This window comes from Penaeus chinensis, chromosome 1 (genome assembly GCF_019202785.1).
Source record: "Penaeus chinensis breed Huanghai No. 1 chromosome 1, ASM1920278v2, whole genome shotgun sequence".
In the NCBI taxonomy this organism is placed as follows: domain Eukaryota; kingdom Metazoa; phylum Arthropoda; class Malacostraca; order Decapoda; family Penaeidae; genus Penaeus; species Penaeus chinensis.
The window spans coordinates 2,311,368-2,321,367 of NC_061819.1; positions in this window are offsets into that span (position 1 = coordinate 2,311,368).

The following is a 10,000-nucleotide window of genomic DNA, read 5'->3' on the forward strand; positions in this document are numbered from 1 at the left end:
TTCTGCGGCGGCGACAACGGCACTACAGACAGATTTATAATAGCAATGATAACATTAATAACAATATGATTAATAACAGTGCTGTCGTTAATAACAATATGATTAATAACAGTAATGTAGTTAATAACAATGATCACATTAATAGTAATAATGGCATTAATGATAATAATGACGTTAATAAAATAATATAAATAACAATAATAATATTGATATTTATGTTATAGCTTAGATGATAATAATGCGAAAAATGGCAAAGCGCTGCTTATAAATATATTTTTCCAGATTGTTTTAATTTATATTGTTTTATGCTTTGAAAATAATGATGATCCAGATGAAATCGCTGAGGATGAAATATCGACGATACTGATGAAAATAACTGCATTGATAATATAAAAAAAAAGGTATAATAATGATAATAAGAATACATACACTAATATTGATAATAATGATAATAGCGACGAAGATAATAAAGAAGGATATTATTATAATTTCTATACTAATGATAACCGTACTAATTATCATAGTAATACTAATAGAAATTAAAATGATAGTGATGATAATAATAATGACAATAGTAATAGCAAAAACTATAACAATGATAACGTTAATGACTTCAGTGACGAGATAACAATCAAGATGGGTAATTGTAATTGTAATGTTCACAATAATGATTATGATAATAATACTGATAATGCGGTATCATTGGCGTGTTTATTTCTATCAATGGCGTTGTAAATACTAATACTGTTTACTTTTATCATTATCATTGTTTCGATTGGAGTCTTATTTTGAAGGCTTCTGGTAGTGAAAACATCGTAAATTGTATTGATATTGATATTAATATGATGATGATAATAATACATATTGTTGAGATTATCATAATCTGTGTTGTCATTATTGTTATTATTATTATTATTGTTATCATTATTATTATTATTATTATTATTATTATTATTATTATTATTATTATTATTATTATCATTATTATTATAATCACAATTATAATCATTGATATTATTATTATTATCAATGTAATAATTAATGTTTTTATTATCAGGATAGTAATTCTTACTGTTATTATTATTATTGTCGCTATTTTTATCGCTATTATTATTGCCATTATCATTGCTATAATAATAATAATAATTATAATAATAATGATAATAATAATAATGATAATAATAATAATTATAATAATAATAATGATAATTATTATTATTATCTTCATCATTGATATTATTAACACTATTTATTATCATTATTGTTATTATATATTATGAATTCTTATTTTCATTATGATTTTAAGGAATATGTTATCGTTCTTTTATTTTATTTAAATTTTACTCAATTACTTGCTCCCTTCTCTTACTTCTGCTGTTTTATCTGCCGACATTATCTCTCTTCCCTCTCTTTCTCATTCCTTTTTCCTTCGCCTTTTTCTCTTTCTTGAATTTGCTGCATATTCCCGTGTTTATTGTTTTTCCCTCCCTTCTCCCTCTTCCGTCTCCTCTCTTCTCCCTTCTCCCTCTTCTCCCTTCTCCCTCTTCCCTCTCCCCTCTCCTCCCTTCTCCCTCTCCCCTTTCCTCCCTTCTCCCTCTCCCCTTTCCCCTCTTCTCCCTCTCCCCTCACCCCACCAGTGATTAATTCCCCTCGTGTTTGGGGTTAAATGGATGTCACAATTAGGTTCGATAAGCTAATATGCGCCTATTATAAACAGTACTCGGTGACGATAATCTCTCTTTCCCCTATTTGGCTCTCGCGCTCTCTCTCTCCCTCTCTCTCCTGCTTTCGCTCTCTTTCTGCCTCCTCTCCCTCCTTCATTTTCTCTCTCTTTGCTCTTTCTTCGCTCCGTCATTTTCTCCCTCTTTGTTTCCTTTCTGTCCTCCTTCTCTCCGTCTCTCTTTCGTCCCCTTCTTCTCTCTCCGTCTCTCCGTCTCTATTTTTCTACGCTGTCTCTTTCTCTCCCTTTGTTCTGTTACTCCCATCAATCCTTTCCGTCGCTATCTCTCTTCCCTTGCTCTTTACCCTTCCCTTTTCTTAATTCCTTCCCCCACCCCTCTTTCTCTTCCTTTCCTCTCCACTTCCCTTTCTTATCCCCGTCCCTTCCCTCCCTTCTTTTCTCCTTCCCTTCCTTTCCCTCTCTCCTCTCCTTCCCTTTCCTTCCATCCCCCCCTTCCCTCCATTCCCTCCCTTCCCTTCCCTCCCTTTCCCTCCCCTTCCCTTCATTCCCTCCCTTCCCTTCCCTTTCATCCCCTTCCCTCCCCTTCCCTCCCTCCTTGTTAGGGCCATAAATTACTTAAGGTAATTACTGGGACGCCATTTATATTTCCAGACGATCAGGCTGAGTATATCGTCAACCCTGCATCGGCCGGGGCTAAAGAATGGGGGAGAGGGTGAGGGTGAGGGTGAGGGAGAGGGAGAGGGAGAGGATGAGGGTGAGAGGGAGAGGGAGAGGGAGAGGGTGAGGGATAGGGTGAGGGAGTTGGAGAGGAGAGGGTGAGGGAGATGGAGAGGGAGAGGGAGAGGGGGAGAGGGCTAGGGTGAGGGAGAGCGTGAGGGAGAGGATAAAGGAGACAGAGACAGACCGATGGATAGATAGATAGTCAGAAGGCAGATATATAGACAAACAGAAGGCAGATAGATAGATAGACAAACAGACAAACAGACACAAAGCTATCAGCCAACCGAAGACATCAAAATCCAAGACTCGATATTTGTTATCTTCTCTTTTCTGAACGCCCTTCCCAAAACGCCGATGGACGCGTCCTTTTCGGCATATCACGGGCGTGTAAGCAAACATCAAGGTCGTGTATGTAAATAACCTTCTCCCCCTCTCCCCTCTCCCCCTTCTCCTCCTCCTTCTTCTCTCCCCCAATACGAGACGCTCTTCCTCTCCTCCTCCCCCCTCCTTCCCCCTCCGACCCCCCTCCCCTTCGGAGACGCCCCATCACGCTCGTTTCTCGCCACGATCATAGCCGAGCATTTTCCGCTTCGTAGGCCGTGGTGAGGTCTTCCCACGCCCCTCCCCCTGTCCCCTGTCCCTGCCCCTGCGCTCTTCCTCACGTCCTTTCCCTTCCTCTGATCTCTCCCTCACGTCTTTTTTCCTTCCCCACACCTTACCCTTCTGCCTTTTTCTTCTTTTCCCATTTCTCATCCTCTTCTTCCCCCTTTCTCCTCTCCATCCCCTTCTCTGCCCCTATTTCCTCCTTTCCCTTTCACTTCTCTTAAACCTAAACCTCTACTGCCCTTTCTGTCCCTGAGGAAACACTTGCCCCTAGTCCCTGAGATAGCTTTGCCCTTGTCCCTGCCCTTGATGATGCCTTGCCCTGTGCTTGAGTAAGATATTGCCTCTGGTTCTTGCTCCTTGTGACAGGCTTCCTTCCCTTCTCTCTTCTTATTCGTCTTCGTCTTTTCCTTCACCTCCTTCTTCTGGTTTAAGATTTATATAAACGATAAGTGTGAGAAATTAATCATTCGGTATTTAGCGAAGTGAAAAAACAAAGAGAGGCGTCGGTCAGAAAATGCTGCGAATCCCTGTCTAACGTTCGTTGTGATTTTATTCGACTCATTTGCGAAAAATGTCCACATTCTGTTGATTTGTATATAAAAAAAATGCTCTTGATATAGGATGCGAATTTCTCGATACTGACTTTGTCTTTTTCTCACCCAGACCCCGCCGACGAGGACGGCACGACGGAGGCGCCCGTCAGCCCCTCCGGCCGCGGCGTGCACGAGCCCCACAGCGCCGTGCAGGCAGCAGCCGACTCGACGGAGCAGGCGGCCGCCAGCCTCACGGCGCCCGAGGAGGACATGGAGGCCCTGGAGGTGGACGACTGCACGGAGGAGGACATGGAGGCGACAGGGCGCAAGCGCAAGCGGAGGATCCTGTTCAGCAAGGCGCAGACCTACGAGCTAGAGCGCCGCTTCCGCCAGCAGCGCTACCTGTCGGCGCCGGAGCGCGAGCACCTGGCGTCGCTGCTCGACCTCACGCCCACGCAGATCAAGATCTGGTTCCAGAACCACCGCTACAAGACCAAGAAGATGATCCGCGAGCGCGGGCTGGACGGGCCGCTGCCGCCGCTCGGCTCTTCGCTGGGCTCCTTCTCGCAGTCGCTGCGCTGCCTCGCGCCCATGACGGGGCTCGGCCGCGGCGACGCCACCATCACCTCTCCGGCGCACAGGCTGCCCGACTACCTCCTGCCGGGGGACAGGCTGGCCGGCCTCGAGTGCCACGCGCCGCCCCTGCTGCCCCTCGGCCTCCCGCACGCGCAGTTCCACGGCCTCTTGCCCTTCCTGCCCGTGTGCCCGTTCCCGCCGCCGGGCCTGCCCGCCTCGCCGCTGCTCGCCCAGGCCTCCAGCCCCCTGCGGACCTCGCTCGCCTCCTCGCTCTCCTCGCTCTCCTCGCCCGTCACCACGCTCGCCTCCACCACGTCGCCCTTCGTGCCTCCGGTCCCCACGTCTGCCGCGGAGGCCTCCCCCGTCTGCTCCTCCTCCAGAAGCGTCGGCGCGGCGCAAGAGGTGAACAGATTGCTGTCGCTGCCGCGGCCCAACTCCCTGAGGCTGGAGGGCGTGTGCTGGTGAGGGCGCGCGCGGGCGAGCGAGCATTTCGTGCGGTGATTCCCTGAGGCTGATCAGGGCGAGGAAGTTCTCGGCGGCGGCGATGGCAACCCGCCGGCGATCGCGGGGGACGCAGGGGCGGAGACGACGCCGCGTGACGCCCTTGCCGAAGGACTCCAAGGGCCAGACGGACGCTTCCCACGGTGCAGCGACCGCGAAGCCTCGTCCTGCGACAGAAGGGACCGAGACTCGACGCGGCTCGAGCACTGTGGCGAAGTCAGTGCCGTCGCGCAGAGAACCTTGGCATTCGCAGTCGAGGTCACGGCGGATTTCAGGAAGGGGGGGGGAGGGCTGAACTTCGAGATCCTGAAACCCACCCAACCTCCCGCCCACGCCCTCGCTCACTACCCAGAACACACCTGCCTCTTGCGGTAGAGACAGAGACAGAGAAAAATAAGTGTTCATCCAGTGACAGACGTCCTTTGTGTTTTCAGTGACCTTAGCCGGGTCATGAGGTCAAGCAAGGTCAATCCTAGGTCACGGCTGTGTTGTTCAGTGCCCGGCGTGATTCCAGTGACGATACGTGAAATATTAAGCAAGAAAAAAAGCACCCACTATTTTGCATATATATAAGAAATTCAGACAAAACAAAACAAAACAACACGATATTTTGCAGATTTACCGGCAAAATGTGGATTTCCAATATTGATCAAATATTGACAATCAAAGGATTCAATAAAATAAAAGAAAAAGATATCCAAATATTTACTAACACTCGTGGAAACAAACAAACAAACAGTATTTCTTATGTACTGGGGGGAAATATATCCCAAATAGCTATCAGACAACGAATATATCAAGAAACCAACAGCTGAGAAATAAAGCAACAGTTGTAAAATAAAACAACAATTGTAAATGAAAAACACTTATAAACCAAACCAACAGTTGTACATTAAACCGACAGTTATAAATGAAAAAAGAAACAGTTATGAATGAAACAGTTGTGAATCAAACCAGCCGTTATAAATGAAAGCAACAGTTATGAATGTAACCAACAATTATGAATCCAAAACAGCAATTATCAATCAAAACAACAGTTGTGAATCAAAAACAACAGTTGTAAATTTGTGATGAAAAAGGTACAGTGGACATACGGGGTCCGGTTTATACCAGGCAATAATAATACATTCCGTTTTGTGGGTCCATTTATGTAGATATTTACAATGGTACTGTTTTTTTGTGCAAATGTATGTACAGTAGAGTCTAAGAATGTTGTAGATTATTATTAATGATGTTTTAAAACTTACACGTCGATTTTTTATTTCCTTTGAAAAGAGACAAACCCAATGCGAAAAAAAATATCATAAGGATATTCTGATAATAAAAATAATAGAGTGAAAGATAATGAAATTTGATTTAATTACACGAATACATTTCCCAGCAATCACATTTCTAAGATAGAGAAAAAAATATTTACCAATAAGAATTTTAGAAAATTATTCCCCTGTTCAGAATTTTGCCAAAACAACAAAGTAAAGTGGAATAAAAACACTGAAATTGCAGGATACTAACTAATTAATGCAAATGCAACTTGGCCAAAAACAAACAAACAAAAAAACGGTTTATAACATAGAGCACATATAATATTAATAACAGTGATGGTCATAATGATAATAACGATAACGATCATAATGATAATGATAATAATGATAATGGCAACAATAATAATGAAGATAATGAAAAGACAATGATAATGATGATGATGATGTTAAAAATATATATATTTTTGCAACGAAACTAACAGCAATTCATATCATATGGTAATAATGATAACAATAAAGATAATAACAGTAGTACTGATGAAGATGATAATGATTATGGCTATAAATACTATAAGTACTAATACTACTACTCCTGTATTATAGTGATATTACTACTACTAGTACTGATATACCGTATTCATGTTGACAAATGTAGAAAAGGTATGAATGAGAATGAATATCTTCACCATACATCTTCGTCAGAAATACATGTATTTCTAACGAAGATATACTTCTACTACAGCTGCAACAACAACAACAACAGCAACAACAACAACAACAACAACAACAATAACAACAACAACAGCAACTACTACTACTACTACTAATACTACTATTCCTAAAACTAGTACCATCGATAAAAAAATAATTTTAAAAATGGTAGTAATACAGTAATGGTAATAACTTGAGTATATAATATAAAATAATGAAGATCGTAGGATGAACCACATGACAGTATCATAATATTATAACAATGATAAAATTAAAACTATACTGAATATTGAGGAAGTAATAGTGAAAAAAATAAGTTGATATTAATATTGCAGATATTAATATAATCATAATGATAATAACCATATAAATTATGAGTTAATACTCAATCACTATATATAAATAGTAATGATAGTAATGATGATATCAGTGACAATAATAGCGATAATGATAACAACGGCTTCAGCAAAACCAAATGACAAAAACAAAACAAAAACAAATGTCCCGATAATGACAAAAAACAATAACAGTAGTAATAGTATAAATCCACTACTGATAATAATAGTAATGATACATAACATTAACAATAATGATTGGTAATGATAATAATGATGATGATACTGTTGCTACTAGTAATAACAATGACAATAATAATAATATATATAACAACAACAAAAATTATAATAATAATAATAATAATAATAATAATAATAATAATAAATGTTAATAATTAATAATGATAACGTGATGCTGGTAATGACAATAATAATATTGATAATAATAATAACAACAACAAAAACAATAATAATAATAATAATAATAATGATAATAATAATAGTAATAATAATAATGCTATTAAAGATAACAACAACAGTAACAACAATAACAATAAAAATGTTAATAATATATGATGATAATGATAATCATAATAATAATAATAATAATAACAATACTACTACGAATGAAAATAATAATAATGTATTATCATCATTATCATTATCACTATCATTATCATTATTATTAATAGTACTATATATTACTATTGCTAATGTTGTTATCATCATCATCATTTTCCTATATTTTATCATTGCTATTATTATTACTATAATTGTTACCGTTATTACCATCATCATCATTGTTATTAATAGTATTTTTACTGACATCATTATCATTATCATCCTTATTATCATAGTGATTATATTTATCATTATTATCACTAATTGTAACATCCTTACTATTTCTATTGTCACTTTTATTATTATTTTATTATTATTATTATCATTATTATTATTATTGTTATTATTATTATTATTATTATTATTATTATTATTATCATTATTATCATTGTCACTCTAATTAATATTAAGGATAATATTATTAATAATAATAATAACAATAACAATAATAATAATAATATTATTAATAACAAAAACAACAACAATAACAATAACAACAACAACAACAATAATAATAATATTATTATTATTATTACTATAATAATAATAATCATAATAATTATTTTTATTATCATTATAACTGTTATTATTATTGTTGTAGCTACCATCACTACCATCAATATCACTGCCATTATTATAACTATCATCATGACAATTATCAATCATGATAATAAAAACACAAGAATAAATACAAATACAACAAGTGATACTTTTATTACTACTAATATTAGATGTGATGATAATAACAGAGATAACAATAATAGTAAAGATAAATATAATCTAACAATATTCCTAATACTACAACAACTTTAACTACAACAACAACTACTAGCGTTACTATGACTAATAATAATAATGATAATAATAATAATTCTTCGATGTCACTACTATTAGTGCTGATAATGATAGTAACAAAAACGATAATGATGATGCGGGATGATGAAAATAATGATAACATGAATGAAAATAATGATGATAATTGTAATAAGAATAGAGATTATAAAAACAATGATACTGAATAATAATAATAATAAAAGTAATAATAATAGTAATAATAGTATTAATAATAATAATAGTATCAATACTAATAATACTACTACTAATAATAACAATAATGATAATAATAATAGTAATAATAATAATAGTAATACTACTACTACTACTACTACTACTACTACTAATAATATTAATAACAATAATAATAATAATACCAATGAGAACAGCCATAATAACATAATAATAATAACATCAACAGTTATGGTAACAATAGTGCAAATATATAATACTGCTAATATTACTAGTTACTGTTATGTGATCAGTATCATTAAAAAAATGTAACACTGATAATAATCATAATGATGATAATAGTAATTATGATAATGATAATCTTGATGACAATGACAATGGCAATGATAATATTAATAATAATAATAATAATAATAATAATAATAGTAATAATGATAAAGATAATGATAATGCTAATAATAAGGATAATACTAATATTAATACAAATAATAATAACAATAATAATACCAACAACAATAATAATAACAGTGATATTAATAATAATAAAAAAGATGATACAGATGATATAAACGACAATGACAATAATAATAACAAAACAAAACAAAAAAAAAAGATAATGATACTGACAATAATAATAATAATAATAATAATAATAATAATAATAATAATGAAGATGATGATAATGATAATGATAGCAATAATAATAATTATAGTAATAATAATAATAATAATAATAATAATAATAATAATAATAACAATAATAGTAATAATAATAATAATAATAATAATAATAATAATAATAATAATAATAAAGATGATGATAATGATAATGATAGCAATAATAATAATGATAGTAAAATAATAATGATAACAATAATAGTAATAATAATAATAATAATAATGATAACAACAATGATAATAATAGTAATAATAATAATTATTATGATAATGATAACAATGATAGTAATAATAATGATAACTATAATGATGATGATAATGATAATAATAATGCTGACAATAATAATAACTTTAATGATGATGATAATGATAATGATAATGATAATAATTATAATGATAATGATGATGATAATGATAGCAGTAAAACTAATGATAGTAATAATAATAATAATAAAAACAATAATAATAACGATAATGATGATGATGATAATAATAATAATGATGATAATAATAACTATAATGATGATGATAATGATAATAATAATAATGATAATAATAACAACTATAATGATAATGATAATGATGATGAAAATGACGATGACGATGACGATGACGATGATGATGATGATAATGATAATGATAATAATAATAATAATGATAATGGTGATAATAACAAAGATGATGATAATAATTATACTGATGATAACAATAATTGCTTGTACCTTGAAAATATTTTATGATGGCCTTAAC